The sequence below is a fragment of the Eulemur rufifrons genome, chromosome 29 (assembly GCF_041146395.1).
Source record: "Eulemur rufifrons isolate Redbay chromosome 29, OSU_ERuf_1, whole genome shotgun sequence".
NCBI classification, from domain to species: domain Eukaryota; kingdom Metazoa; phylum Chordata; class Mammalia; order Primates; family Lemuridae; genus Eulemur; species Eulemur rufifrons.
Genome location: NC_091011.1, coordinates 38,420,378 through 38,436,806, shown reverse-complemented (window position 1 = coordinate 38,436,806; position 16,429 = coordinate 38,420,378).

Sequence of the window (16,429 nt, the reverse complement as noted above, 5' to 3'; positions counted from 1 at the left end):
GGGTAATAAAATGGCACATGTGCAGGCCAGACATACCAATGACAAGTTCCCCATGATGCCCCACATGGGGCCAAGACCTATGTGAATTACTCACTGTGGGATTTTTCACTTATTCCCTGCTCTGTGGTGTAAAAATATTATTGAAAATGTCCAAAAGGCCTGCAGATATTCCAATGGGTAACAATGAAAAAGAGGAAGAATTTATGTTTATCTATAGCACCAAAAGTCGAGCTGTTGGAGCAACTGGACAGTGGCATAAGTGTAAAACATCTTACAGAAGAGTATGGTGTTGAAATGACCACTATATATGACTTGAAGAAACAGAAGGATAAATGACTGAAATACTAGGCAAAAAGTGATAAACAGACATTACTGAAAAATAGAAAAGCACTGCATAAAACTGAGACTGAAAATATTGATCGTGAATTGAAAGAGTAGATCCATCAGTGTCACAGTGAACACATGCCACTTAATGGTATGCTGATCATGAAACAAGCAAAGATCTGTCACAATAAACTGAAAATTAAAGGTAACTGTGAATATTCAATAGTCTGGTTGCAGAAATTTGAGAAAAGACATGACATTAAATCTTTGAAGATTTATGGTGATAAAGCATCTGCTGATCACAATGGAGTGGAGAAATTCATTGACAAGTTTGCCAAGGTCATCACTGATGAAAATCTGATGCCAGAAGAAGTTTATAATGCTAATGAAACATCACCATTTTGGTGTTATTGCCCTAGAAAAATAATGACTACACCTGATATAGCTCCTGCAGACATTAAGGATGCTAAGGATAGAATAACTGTGGCAGGATGTGCTAATGCAACAGGCATGCATAAGTGTAAACTTGCTGTGATAGGCAAAATCTTGCACCCTCACTGAAGGATGCAAACTCAAGGAGTGACTTTCTTACCAATCCATTATTATGCTAACAAGAAGAGATGGATCTGACTGGTTTCACAAACATTCTATACCAACAGCTCATTGCTCACTTGCAGAGAAGCTGGACTGGATGACGACTCCAAGATTTTGTTATTTCTTGACAGTGATTCTGCTCATGCTCCAGATGAAATTCTCATAAAAAATAATGTTTCTACAAGGAACTTTCCTCAAAATGTGACTATTAATTCAACCATGTGACCAAGGTAGCCTTAGAGCAATGAAAAGTAAATATAAAAACACTTTATTGAATAGCATGTCAACAACAGTGAACAGAGGCATGTGTGTGCAGGTTTTTGAAAGGAGTTTAGCATGAAGGATGCCGTAGGTGCTGTTGCCAATACTTGGAGCACAGTGACCAAAGACACAGTTATGCATGCCTGGCACAACTTTTGGCATGGACTGTGTTCAGTCATGATGAGGTGACTTTGAAGAATTTCATATGTCAAGTTAGAAGCATGTGTGGGATAGGCAATGGCCATACCAGTGGTGGGACAACCCTTAGGCTACCAGGCAGCATGTGCTTGTGTTAGCAGTGGCTGCAGCAGACTGGGAGGGCCAGTCCCCAGACCCCCTGGTGGTACAAGTGAGTGGGTGCCAGCTATGATGGTAACAGCAAGCTGGTATGCCTGTCCTCAGGCCTCTTGACAGGAGTACATAGATGCCAGCAGTGGTGGATGGGACAGGGTGATCTCCAGGCCCCTGGGTGGCATGTGTGGGCACTGGGTTAGGTGGTGCCAAACCAGATGGGCCTGTCCTTAGGCCCCCTAGTGGTGCACATGGGTTCAGGCTGTGGTGGACAAGGTGGAGTGATTCTCAGGCCCCCGATGTAGTACTCAGGTGGCTACAGCAGTGGTGGTGGTAAGCAGGGAGATCCCATCCTCAGGATGTATCCAAGTGTCCTGCTGCTGGGGTGGGTGACAGGGTTGCTATCAGTGACAACAGCTACAGGCAGGTAGCTCTCAGGCTCTAGGGGGGCAGGTGTGCTTTGGCCCCCAGCTATGGCAGCAGCAGTAGTGGGGTGAGCCTGTTCTCAGGGTGTATACAAATGTGTGGCAGCCCTGCTGCTGATGCACTGGACAGTGGTGCATGCTATAGGCCCTGACAGCAGCTGCAGGTGGGGAAAGTCTATCTTCAGGGTGTGTGCAAGTGGGCTGCAGCACTATTGCTGGCAGGGGCAGGGTTGCTATCAGTGACAGTGGCCCTAGGCAGGCAGGTTTCAGGCTCTGAGGAGTATGAACTTTGGCTTCCTTTGTCTCACCTGTAGTCTCCCTGCTGTGCTGTACCACCTGTTTCCTGGGGTGCAGAACACTGTGTGTGAGCTCTCCTTGCCATGTCACTGGATCCAACCATCATCACTCTGTGGCAGCCCTCCAGGTGGATGCAGGGAGGATATCAGTGGGGGTCCAGGGATGAGAAGATGTAGGGGCTGTTGGGCCCCAGGGCAGGGTATAGTCTTGCGGGGCTAGGCTCTCAAAATGGTGCCATGCTTCAGCTGCCTAGGGCTTGAGGGCCCCAGCATGAGCCTCCTCCCTGGAGCAATGCCATCACATGGTCTCCAGGCAGCTTCCTGTGCTAGTCTCAGGGCCTGCAAGGGTGGATGGACTCTGCCATGGCTAGAGTTGAAGGAGTCCATGGTAGGAATGTGGACTGCTGGGGTCTCTCACTTACCCCATTCTTGCACTCCAGGCTCCCAGCCAATTCTGGCTGAGCTGGCTGCCTTGCTTCTCTCTCCTTCAGTGCCTAGAGTGTTTCCTGTCACTTTTCTGTTGAATTCCAGTGTTCTCTCTTAGGTGCTCTATTTGAGGTGTGATTATCTGCTTGCTTTTGGATCTTGTTTGTGTAGGATGCAAATGCCAGATGCCTTTATCCAGCCATCTTGAAGCTCCTCCCTCCCATATAGTGATGTTGATATTTGAGCTACTGCTAAGGATTCTTTGATCTATTTTTAAATACTTTTTAAAGTTGAGCTGGTAAAGTCTTAAATTGACTTTCTATTTGTTCAGAGTAACAAAATATGAATTACTTTATGTTAAAAATATCATAGCCTTAAATTATTTTAGTGGACTTAATTCTTTTCCAGGGTAAATCACTAGATTTTTTTTTTTTATTACATCTAAGCTTTTATTACTAAACCACAAAAATTAACAGCTTGTTGACTACAAAATTTAATTTTATTTCTTATACTCATAAAATGGTATAAAAATTTATCACACAAAAGATTCTTATTTTATTTTTAATTAGGCATCAACACATATTTAAAGTAGAGAGAGAAATGCCTTTATAAGTCATTAAAGAGAAATGAATTTTCAGGGCTTTACACATATTTGGTAAATTATTTAAAAAACTTTTTAAAGGAAAAAAATGACAAAATATAAGCTGTATTATAAAACATACCTATTCCTAAGGATGGAAGTGTAGTTAAAGAAAGTCTCAAAAGTGATTTGAAGAAGTAGGAAAAAAGGTGTTCTGTCTGTAAAGGAGGAATGTCAGTCATCCATCTCAGATTCACAAGTGAAGGATTGTGTGTCTAAGGCAATTAAGTGTGGCAGTTATACAGCTATAAATTCTAAAGTAATTTATTGACTTTTATAACTTTTCTAGGTTTTTAGAGTAGGGAAGAGAAATGTACTTATAGCAATTATATAAGTCGGGGTCCTGGTAAGTAACATCTGTGCACTCAAGTTTGATCATAAAGAGGAGTTTAGAAAAATGACTCTTTACAATGGTGAGAACATGGATTAGAAAAAGCATCAAGGGGTGATGCACTACTCCTGTGTAAATAACAACAGAGTGCCATTACCAGCCCTAGATTTAAAGAGGACAAGAGAGGTAGCAATTATGAGATCCAGGAGAAGAAAGCCACATCAACCAGGTTGCCCAACAGCAGACCAAACAATAAGATGTGAGGAAGCATGGAGGAATATGAATGAATAAATATCTTGACATTACTCTCTTCCTTCTCTTCATTTTCCTGGCTTGGTCCAACTGGATGAAGCCAAAGTCTGTGGGCAAAGAATCATTGATTCTTCCTGGGTTCATCCTCCTGGGACACAGGACAGGGTAGAGAAAGATAGGGTATCTATAGGGACTGCAAAAGGTGTTAAGCATAGCAGTGGAAACAAAACACAAGTTAATATCTCAAAAAAAATTGCTCTCTCACAAGAGCAAATTCATTAAAAATCTTAAAATATAAAATAGTGGTTTAAATGAGGTTTCAACTTGGGATTTCATTTACTTTATCACATATCTATAATGTGTCCCACAACTTTTTAAATAATATAATGGAAAAGTTTAATCAGAAATATGAAAATTACTTTAGAAAAAAATCAATCTTCTTAATGACTGTGCAGTAAACTGGCTTGGTGTGATTGTCCAAGCCCTGTGAGGTTCAACATGAGTGCTATGAAGTGGAATGAAAGGATATGGCAAAACGGAGTTTCTCAATTGATTTTAATAACCTTTGAAATTAGAAATAGATGTTCTCTGACAAATAGCTTAACCTCAATTTTCAGTTGAAGTTTTACTGCACTGTAGCTTTTCAAACAAGTTATGGCATTAAAGAAATGTGGATTTTGTATATACAGCTTTATCTCCTATTAATTATACATTATACATAACCAATTTTTTTTTTTTTTTTTTTTTTTTTTTTGAGACAGAGTCTCACTCTGTTGCCCAGGCTAGAGTGAGTGCCGTGGCGTCAGCCTAGCTCACAGCAACCTCAAAGTCCTGAGCTCAAGGGATCCTCCTGTCTCAGCCTCCCGAGTAGCTGGGACTACAGACATGCACCACCATGCCCGGCTAATTTTTTCTATATATATTTTTAGCTGTCCATATAATTTCTTTCTATTTTTAGTAGAGATGGGGTCTCGCTCTTGCTCAGGCTGGTCTCGAACTCCTGAGCTCAAACGATCCGCCCACCTCGGCCTCCCAGAGTGCTAGGATTACAGGCGTGAGCCACCGCGCCCGGCCATAACCAATTTTTTAATTTAAAAATCATATTCCATTATGATAATGGATACTGAAAAATAATGAGGATAATTAAGATTCTTTAAATTTCCCTTGCATTTAGAAACTTCTTTTATTTTCAGTATCTTAAAATCGTTTACAACAATCCAGCATTATAATGCTGAGTTTTTTCCTTACCAATGTGATAACTGATTATGCATGTTTTAAATTTGTATCTACACAGTATAAAGTGGTGATTTTTAGATTATCTAATTATTATATTAACTATATGTGCAATTATATCATTATACTATATAGTTATAGAGATATAATTCTATTATTAGTTTTTAATTATTATTTATTATAATTAATTACTCTTGCAAGATGGGGTTTCAGGTAATCAAATGATGGTCACTTTGTGCTAAGTAAAAATAATGTCTATCCATGAAAATTTATTTCTTGTAGTAAATACTGTTAGTTGCCTACTCAATGTTTATTCTTGTCATTTACTAACAAAACCTCATTTCGTTTGTGGTGGCAGTGTGTCCAACTACACTAGTCTGGACTTGTTTGAAGCTTACAAATTTCTTTCCCATAAGACAAAAGCTGAAGTTTTCTTGGAACACTTTTGCTTTCCTAATAGAGGAACCACCTCATCCTCCTTTATTTTTCTTCTTGTTTGAAACCTGGATGTGAGCAACTATATTGAGATCAGGAGTCAGCAAGCATGAGAACAGCAACCAAATGCTTAGATGGCAGAGTGGAAAGAGAAGGAGCCCAGGCCACTGGTTATATCATGGAACCACAGTGTCCTACGCACACTTTCAGCCCCTGGAATTGTTGCTATGTCAGAAAAATCCATCCCTATTCGTTAAATTGCAATGGTTAGGTTTTCTGCTATCATCAGCTGAATGCAATTTTAACATTACCACTTTAACATTATATATAATATGTTTATATATATCATATATATATATATATATATATATATATATATATATAAAATCTCCAGGCCTTCCATGCTTTCCAAACTCCACTGTGCGTATGAAATGCCTAAAGATCTTACTAAAAATGCAGATTATGGTTTAGTATGGCTTTGGCAGGACCTAGGATTCTGCATTTCTAACAAGCTCCCAGTAATGTTGAGGCTGCTGGTTCAAAGCTCTCACACTTTGAGTAGGAAGACTCTAGAGATGATTATTACGTTGGTTAAGAGCTGCAGTCTTCAGGAAAGATTAGTACAATAATCGGGGTTGTCATCCTTCTTTGAACATTTTTGGTAGCAGTGAGAGATTATTGAGAATAAAATATATTTAGAAATGAAAGTGATGTTGAAGTGAAGCAAAAACTAAAATTATATACCTTTTAAAAAATGTGGTAGCCTTTCTATGTTTACGTAAAGAACATATCATTATAACAACCACTGAGACAATATTTTTCCAACATAGAATGTTCTCTATAAAAATAAAACAGGAGGACCTATAATCTTATGCAATGGTGAAATGTTCCATGCAGACTTTTAAGGCTGTGAAAAGTCTTTCTGTAAATAAATTTTAATTAAGAACTTACTAAATAAACTTTTTTTGTCCTAGTTGTTTCCCTTGACAGTAGATTCTGAGACAAAGCTACAAGCATAAGGAGATTATTTGGGATGTGATGCTAGGAAACACTGATAGGGATGTAGAGGCATGAAATAGGGAAGGACAAAATAATAAAGTGTGAATTATTGAATATCAAGCAAGTTGCTGCTGTAGAACATCGGAGCTCGATCTTGCTGAGGAATTCTGGGAGACAGTGTAGTTCACACACCTCAGAGTTATCCTACCTTTGGTTAAGGGCCACATCAAAGGACTGTTAATTTCCTGGCATTTCTGGCTTGCCATATACACAAGAAATATGGACCCCAACTGCCAGGGGAAAACATCAAATGTAAGGACAAATATGAATTAAAAATTTTAAATGAGAGGCTTAATTCACCTGTTGAAAATATGGAGAGATTTTCCTTCTCTCCCTTGTTGTCAGATCATTTACCTTAGAAAATTTTCAAGTAGTTTCTTTATCTTTTTGATATGTATAAGAATCTTTTTAGACACTAAATCAGGCTTTTGTGGAATTTATGACCCAGTGATTTCTTTCTCAAGGACTTGGGAGCCATCTCTTTGAAATGTAAACATCAAGGCAATAGTACTCCAAACTCCCGGTTTCTGGGGGACAGTAGGAGCCTAATTTTAGTGGGTGCCTTGCTCCAATTTATAAAACTACCTCCTGTCACAAAGATATGAGAAGTTTGTTTTTCCTTTGGAGAAAGCCAATTAGCTAACATAGTGACATTAATTACTAGGTAAATTTAGGATGAATTACATTTGACAAATGGTGCTGTCAAGTCCTCTTACTTGAGCACTAAGGTTTTTTTAATCTAAAAATATGTCTGTAATGGGTTGTACCTGCATGGCTATGCGAAAGGATGAGATCCCTTTCTGTCTTTGCAGTCTCTTAACAGATTGCATTTGATGAGCATCACATTCTGGTTTAATGCTTATTCAGTAATAAAACTGTTTTCTTTCTCTACTATCTTTGTAGTAGAGATATCTGGGTTGTGGAGATATCAGGGGTGGGAGAAGATTTTGTTTTTAATTATATATCTTCAACACAGGTAAAGAGATATAGATGCGGGCAGTCAGGTCTTTTGAGTGAAAATAATACATGCCAAGGGATTATAGGTAGGATACTGATAGCATTTGCTACAGTCCACTTGTATCTCATGTAAAATTCACTCTGTTGCCAATTCTTCAAGGTGATGAGTGGTCACAATGAAAACAAATTGCAACAGGATGTTTAAATGAGAAATAAGCCTGGAGATGAAAGAAGACACTCTGGCTACCAGGACACAATCTGGAAGATGACATACTATGATAGAGTGGCTGGGATATTGGATCGTCTTCATTCTTCTCTTGTTCTTGCTGAGGTCCTCTGTACAGGAGAGAAATGCTTTTCTAATGCCCTGAGTCTTCTGTTTGTAGGTCACTTGTGAGCAAGACCTAGCTTCTCTTCCACCCATGCCATGAATTTGCCAATAAATATTGGCAAATATTATTTCCTCAAATGAAACAATGTATTTATGAGTACCTCTGTGTCACATAATTACCAACATATGCATAGTAGGGAGAACATTTAATCTCAACAATTACCAATCAAATTCTTTTTTTCCTTTTTATGTTTTAAATAAATTTTATTGTGAATACTTGAAATTTACAAAATGTCATGAGATACATATAGATAGGAAAATGGTTCCTACAGTGAACAGATTAACTTAGCTATCATCTCACAGAGTTACTTTTTTCTGTGTGTCACACCGATCAAATTCTTACTAAAAAGGAACTGCTACTATTAAGGAAAAGACCCTGCTAAGCTATTTGGGGTAGAAACTAGTATTTTGCAGATGCCAAGACAATAAAAGAGAAAGCTTAGTTACGCTGCAGGAGAAAAAGGACAAAAAAGAGAGCACCTTTTTCCTCCTGCTGTTGCAAGGAAAAGAAAAGAAGGAAAGGCCAGAGAAGGAAACAAAAAGAGAGGAGGCAATGAGAAAGCTGAAGGCTGAATTCAATGTGGGGTAAAATGGTGAAGTATAAAACTTAGTGGTGTGGGTGGCTCTAGAAATGTTCAAGAACATATATGTCTAATTGAAGTTCATTATTTTTACTATGTACAATATAATCGTTCAGCAAAATTTCTGCTTCTTGCAAATCTTGTATTATTGGTTTAATTGGAGAGAGAGAGAGACAAAGTAGTATAGTACTTGAGATAATGTTATATATTTGTGAAGGAATGACCAGAAAACACAAAACCACAGCATCAACTACTCCACTCTTCACCTAGAATTTGCAGAGGGTATATAATATTGGTTTGAATTGACCATATGTGTATATATATATATATATATATACACACCAAGGGACTGAGAGACACTAACTGGCATAAAGTTTATACAAATTTACAATGAACAGTTTGAAATTAAGTTTATTATGTGTTCCCTAAGGTAAAAAATATTTCACACTAATTCTCATAGAATACTAAAATTTAATTTAATATGTTCTTTAATACAGATGCTTCTTGACTTACAATGGGTTACATCCTGATAAACCCATCATAAGCTGAAAATATTATAAGTCAAAAAATGGAGTACTATTCAGCCACAAAAAACAATGGTGATCTAGCACCTCTTGTATTATCCTGGATGGAGCTAGAGTCCATTCTACTAAGTGAAGTATCACAAGAATGGAAAAATAAGCATCACATGTACTCACCATTAAATTGGTATTAACTGATCAACACTTAAGTGCACATATGGTATTAACATTCATCCAGTGTTGGGAAGGAGGGAGCGGGGAGGAAGGGATGGGTATATTCACACCTAATGGGCGCAGTTTGCACCATCTGGGGGATGGACACACTTGTGGCTCTGACTCAGGCAGGGCAAGGGCAATATATGTAAACTAAACATTTGTACCCCCATAATATTCTTTTTTTTTTTTTTTTTGAGACAGAGTGTCGCTTTGTTGCCTGGGCTAGAGTGAGTGCCGTGGCGTCAGCCTAGCTCACAGCAACCTCAAACTCCTGGGCTTAAGCGATCCTCCTGTCTCAGCCTCCCGAGTAGCTAGGACTACAGGCATGCGCCACCATGCCCGGCTAATTTTTTCTATATATATTTTAGTTGGCCAGATAATTTCTTTCTATTTTTAGTAGAGACAGGGTCTCGCTCTTGCTCAGTCTGGTCTTGAACTCCTGACCTTGAGCGATCCACCCGCCTCGGCCTCCCAGAGTGCTAGGATTACAGGCGTGAGCCACCGCGCCCGGCCCCCCCATAATATTCTGAAATAAAAATATGTATATATTTTAAAAAATACATTTAATACATCTAACCTACCCAACATCATAGCTTAGCCTAGCCTACTTGTAACATGCTCAGAAGACTTACATTAGCCTATAGTTGGGCAAAACCGTCTAACACATAGCCTATTTTATAATAAAGTGTTGACTATCTCATGTAATTTATTGAATACTACACTGAAAATGAAAAAATGAATGATCATATGGGTATTTGAAATATGGTTTTTATTGAATGCATATTGCTTTCACATTATTATAAAGTCAAAAAATCTTAAGTAGAACCATTGTAAATAGGGGATCATCTATGTTATGAATTAAGTTCACTTTTGTTTTAAATAAAAGACAAATAAATTTTAAGTTTGTCTTGTGTCCCTTATGTTGTTGTTAACACAGAATTTTGGTTGTAATCTCAATTTAGTGCATATTTAGGTATCTAGGCACTGACTAGTTCCAATGCAAGATTTAACAACATTTGTTACCTACCCCCAAGCATTGTACTTTTCTTTTTCTTATAAAATTTCATGTTACTTTGATGATCTTTCTGTGAGTTTCTACAGCAAAATAATATTATAATAAAAATAATATTATAATAGAATAGGACTAAAGATTCCATAATCACTCGTGTGCTAGTATTTATTCCATGCCATAAATTTGATGGATAAAATATCTCATCCTTTATTTGTGACTAGATATTAATAGTTAATGGGTACAAAAATATAGTTATATACAATAAATAAGATCTAGTATTTTATAGCACAATAGGTGACTATAGTTAACAATAATTTATTGTATATTTTTAAGTAAGTAAGAGCAAAATTGGAGTGTTCCTAACACAAAGAAATGGTAAATGCTTGAGCTGATATATACCCCAGTTATCCTGACTTGATCATTACACATTGTATGCCTATATCAAAACATCACATGTATCCCATAAATATGTACAACTATATGTATCCATAATAATTAAAAATAAAACATTTTTTAAAAAAGAAATGCTACTGAATCCTACTAAGTACCCAAATTGAGGCAAATTTTAAATAATTTTGAATCTAAGTGCATTTATACAAACTGAGCTCCTATTGTATTAAATATTATATTAAAATAAATTACTCTGAATTTATCTTTTTTCCTTTCTCCTATTTACCTTCATTACATTTATTCCATATATGGTGGGTATGTGATAACATTACATTTATTATGCATTACATTTTAAAGAACATAAAATATAGATTATATTTACCTTTGTCAATCTTTTAGTTCATTCAAGGAATTCTTCTCTTTGTTTTTCTTCATATAGCTACAATTTAAATTATCAAAGTCAGTTTATTTATATATCAATTTAAGACTTAAGAAGTTTATTTAATTTTTGAAAGCGCACTTTAAGGTATCATAAACAGAAAACCAGAAATGCCTTTTCCAAATTTAATTCACTAACATTTCCTAATCTATGAACTTAGGTCTATACTCAAAGTTTTTAACATTTTTGGTATAAATCTGAGTGTTTCTTGACTAATGACTTTTCATTTATTTGAAAAGTTCTTATATAATGCCTTTCAAGGAACATTCAGAATATAGAGGACTGAATAATGTTCACACAATTGGCTTTTGCTTATGACCAACAGGAATATAAGTCAGAAATATATCACGTGTGGTAGACAAACTGTTCCTTTTGGTTTTATTTTCTTTTCAGTGCTTTAATAAAGATATAAAGTAAGTCCATTGATTTATTTTAATTTGTAATTATTATTTAATGAAAATTTTTATTAAAATTGTAATAATGATGCTGAAAGATTAGGTTTTATTTTTTCTCTTGCCTTCTATGTTTACTTATCAATGTGTATTCATCATTTTCTCAGTCAATGTGATATTTAATTCATACTTATGTGTGGTTTTCTATATTCACCAATTATATTTACACAGACACTAAATATTAAAACTTCCATAATAATCACCAGTAGAAAGAAGAGGTAAAAATAGAGTTATTAAAAACACATTTCAAAGCTGAATATTCAAGTTACAATTTTTAATATAAAGATGTTGCTTTTAAATATAAAATTTAATGAATTTATGCAAGAAAACTTTCAAAGCTTAATAAAACAAAAAAGTTAACAAAAGTTCTGTTCATATTCAAAAGCAAAGTATAGATTTAAAGAAAAAAAAGCCATCATAAGTTTCTGAAAACTTTTCTAGGACTTCCAAACCTAATTCATCAAATGGGGCTTCAAATTACAGAACTTTGTATGTGAAGTAGAAATTTATCCTGTAGATCGAGGGAACATCTGGGCAGACTGAGATGAAAGCAGAATGCCACAATCAGCTTATAATACAAGCCAATTCAAATGGAAAGAGGCTATTCTCAAAAAAGATAACCCATTTTGAGAATAAAGGAACATACTCAAAACCTACAATTTATTCTTAATGACGCTTCATTTTTCATTTGCTTTATAGCAGCATTCTACCCTGGGGGCAAAGATTGACAGACTATTCCTTAGTTCCTTAATTTTAGCTGTCCCGTTTACTATGACTCTGGGGCTCAAATGCACAAACAGGACAATAAATCAGAAGGAACAAAGAACGTTTAAGACTATAAGGCAAGGGGGGAAGAAAAGTATGCTGAAAAATTCCCTTTACATGCATCCTTAATAATTGATAAATGGTATCTGGTTTGCTGAGTCCAGTTATATATTTTTCAAGACCGATACATTTGTTCATTGTTTTCCCTGTCTATCTTTAAGCAACACAGAGAGTGCTGTTTCATATGTCCTTTTTATTATACTCTAGTCTATTTATTTAAAATTAGAATAAATTTGGCTTGGTTTTAGAAATATTCATACTTGCCATGTCCTCTGTACTTTGAAAACAACGTATGACTGTTGATTTGAAGCAAACCTTCATTTAAACGTCATCTTTTCAGAAGAAATACACGGTTGCTTTAACCAATAATGCCCTGAATTTAGGGTTTCTCCTTAGATAAATCTAAGACTTCTAAGACAAGCTTTAACCAATTCCAAGTACCAACACTTTTTAGACTCTTGGATTGTTATAGACCAGATCTCACTAGATTTTTCTCTTTCCTTATTTAAATGTTTTATAATTTAATAGTTGAGCTGTTTTGTATGTGCCTAAATATTACAGGTAATTTCTTTTTTATAATTAATAAGATACCTTTAACCTAATAACTAGAAGCAAGAATATCAAGATAAACAGTTGTCACATTAGCATTTATTACTATTTTATTTCCAGTCATTTTTTTTGTTTCAAAGTACAGTTAGGTCAGAAGGAAAACTCAAGGATGGGGAGCCTGGTTAGAGGGCTTTTGGGATGGACAAATTGGCCTAGGTATTTCTCATTGAAATGACTGTTAAATAAAATTCATAGGAGACCCTTTGTTTGGACTGAGCTAGGTCCAACAGATCAAACCAAAATGGAGTTACTCACGCTGAAGTTCCAGGCCACCATGCCAAAACTAAGTTGTTTATTTGATCTTTCAAGAAATCAGGAGAGAGAGAGAGAGAAAATAGCCAAATCCCCAAACAGGCCAGTTTTAGCCAGCATGGTAAGGAAGTCCCTTCCCCTTTATCCTTTATAAGGAAAGTAACTTTGAAACAAGCAGTCTGCTCTTTGTTCTCTGTTTCTGCTTTCCTCAGCCCTTTTCTGTCTATAAAGCCAAACTCTGCTCAGCTCATCAGAACATTCATTCTATTTTATGTGTTGCCTGATTCTAAAATTGACAATAAAAGCCAGTTGAGATCTTTAAAGTTGCTATAATTTTATCTTTTGACAGTATTTGGTGACCACAAGGGGACAGACACAAACAGCACTGCTGACAGTACCCAAGACCCCTTACGGAGTGCAGGAGAGGTGCTGCTGACCCCTTACAGCTGCCCCGTCTTTCTCACGGAACGCTGAGTGTTGTCAGTCCGTCTTGGGTCAGACCATGCCCTTTTTGCATTGGACCTCCTGATCGTTTTGGCTTTTGGATCCAGGGTTAGTCTGTACTATGAGAGAGCATATGGTCCTTTGCGGTTTGTGTTGAGTGGCGAGAATGGAAGTCACAACAGAAGCAGGACCGGGTCCTATTGAAAGGCTTTGGGTGTTGCCGGATAGAAACTGGCAACAAATGGCAATTATTGCAGGGGCTGTGAACTTCAGCTTTTGGAAATTTGCAGGGATTTTGTGTTCTCTCTTCTTTGTTCCTTTTTCTTGCATGCTTAGATAAGGGAAAATCATTGGCTAAGTTGGTCAAGGGGATCTCAGAGCCAAAGCCACAACTTGGCTGGTATAATCAGGCACTTAAGAGGTAGTAGAGCGGTCACCGCCAAAAACTAAGGTTCCTTTGTTAGAATAAACTGGTCATAAAAACAGATTAGTTGACATAGGTCTCTTGCCAGCTTCAAGGAAACATTGTGCAATGAGTTACACTGTAAAAGTATTAAACAACCCAACCCCAGGGGTGATTCCATCTTAAGCTTTTAGCTAGCTCCACTCTGAGAGACGCAAGATCCAATGGGAAAGTGGGATCCTTAATTTCCAAGGAACTGAGTACTCCACTTTCTGGTTACAACTGCCTTTTACATGTGTAAGTATTAGGCCCCAGAAGCTGCAAATACTTTTTAAAAAACGGCAAAATCTTACTAAAGGTAATATAGAATTATAATGGCCATATATGGAAACTTCCAGATGGACAGCACTGTACTTTAAGTTCATTTAAAAATGGAAGTTACCAAATTAAGCTGACCCAGGGACACCTATCAGTATATAGAGGTTTCTAAAATTTTTCAAAATTTTTTGTATTGCCTCTTTTAAAAGACTCTTTACAAAAGGCAAATGTAAAGCTTAAGGGACTAATTGATAAGAAAATTGAATCTACCAATGCTTAGCTTAGTTATTAATACTATCCTACCCTGAAGGTGAAAAGAAAGTTAGATAAAACATTTTTTGGCCCTCATGTCGATCGAGTTTGCTTCTTTTTCGGAGTTATCTAAGCTGAGTCCAAAAAAATGCTTTCTTTGCCCTTTTCATTAATGAGCTCTGGCCTAAACTTAGTAATCTAGCTAAAAAACAGAAGCTAAATTGGAAAAAAAAAACAAACAAAAAAAAAAAACAGGAGAGTGAGATATAATAGCCAAATCCCCAAAGAGGCTAGTAATAGCCAGCGTTATAAGGAAGTCTCTGCTTTAGCCTTTACAAGGAAAGTAACTTTGAAATGACCAATCTGCTTTTTGTTCTGTTTCTGCTTTTCTCAGCCTATTTCTGTCTACAAAGCCAACTTCCTCTGCTCAGCTCATTGGAACACTCATTCAATTTTATAGAATGGAGTATTGAACAATTCTAGAATCACAAATATAGTCAATTACAATCTTTAAAATAAGATCTTTAAATTTATTGTAATACTATCTTTCAACAGGACCCTGGGAAGACAATGACTGGTTAGGATTAATAAGATGTGCATGATCATTCGACACACTTAGGCAGTTGGTTAGGTTTTCCTGCTGCTAACTGAAAGTAGGGGTGTTGAAAATGAGAAAAGCCTCTCTGGAAATGATGTACACTTGCTTTAGTTTCATGAACTTGGCAGGAAAACTAAAAATAAGCCAGGACTATCGCAATGCCCATTCTCTCATGCGTGTTCAATTTAGATGGTCAGGGAATGTTTGTAAAATGTAGTCACAGTGAAGAAGTTTTGTGATAATGCAGCAGTTTTCCTTCCCAGTATGTAATTATTTTCTTCAATTTTTCTTCTTTTGATTCTACTCTTCCTTCTTAAGTTTAGAAGTTAACTCACAATCTTTCAACTTTACTTATGTCCTTAATTGCATATAAATAAATAATATAACTATGAAGAAAAGTAGCAATGCTTTCTTATGGTTATCCATTTTTTATGTAAGCAAGGAAAAAAACATGCTAGCTCAAAAAATTCACTTTTATCTGTCTGTATTTTTCCTTTTCTGAAAGCTTTTGATCACATTATGCCAGTCTCTAAACATTTTTTTCCTTTTAGTAATCAGATTCTCTATCTTCATTCAACAATGCCCATTCTGTTACCAGATGTGCTACATCTAAAGAGAATTGCTTTGCCTCTCTTATTTACAGTGGAAAAGGATTTGTTTATTTATCTTTAACACTTTTGAAGCAATTTCACATAAAATACTCACTGATGATGGACATGGCAATGTTCGGGTGAAGCAAAAATGATTTTTTCTCCTTTATTTGGAAATTGGTCATTATTCTGCAGAATTCAGTTCAGTCTTTGTTGAGGTGAAATACCCTTTGTGTCTTTCATATATCAAAGAATAAATCTCGGCTCCACAGAGAAGTAAGATGTTAACTCTATTAAAATGCAAGTGTTCTGCTAACACAGGGAGAGAGAAGGGACTAAGTAGCCTGACATCTCCCTCCTCCTGACCTTAGATTTGCTGCTGCTGTTTTTGTGCTGGCCCCATCAGGAAGCCAAGATGAGGCACTCACAGTGTAAGGATCACTATGCAGGGCACAGAACCAGGCAGAGTGGCATGTGTGTTCAAATGGCTAACCACCAGCACAGATGGGTTAAACAGCAGATTAGACACAAATTAAAAGATAATTAGTGATTTAGGAGATAAGTCTGAAGAAATTGCCCAGTAGCATCGAGAGACATGGATTTGGAAAATAG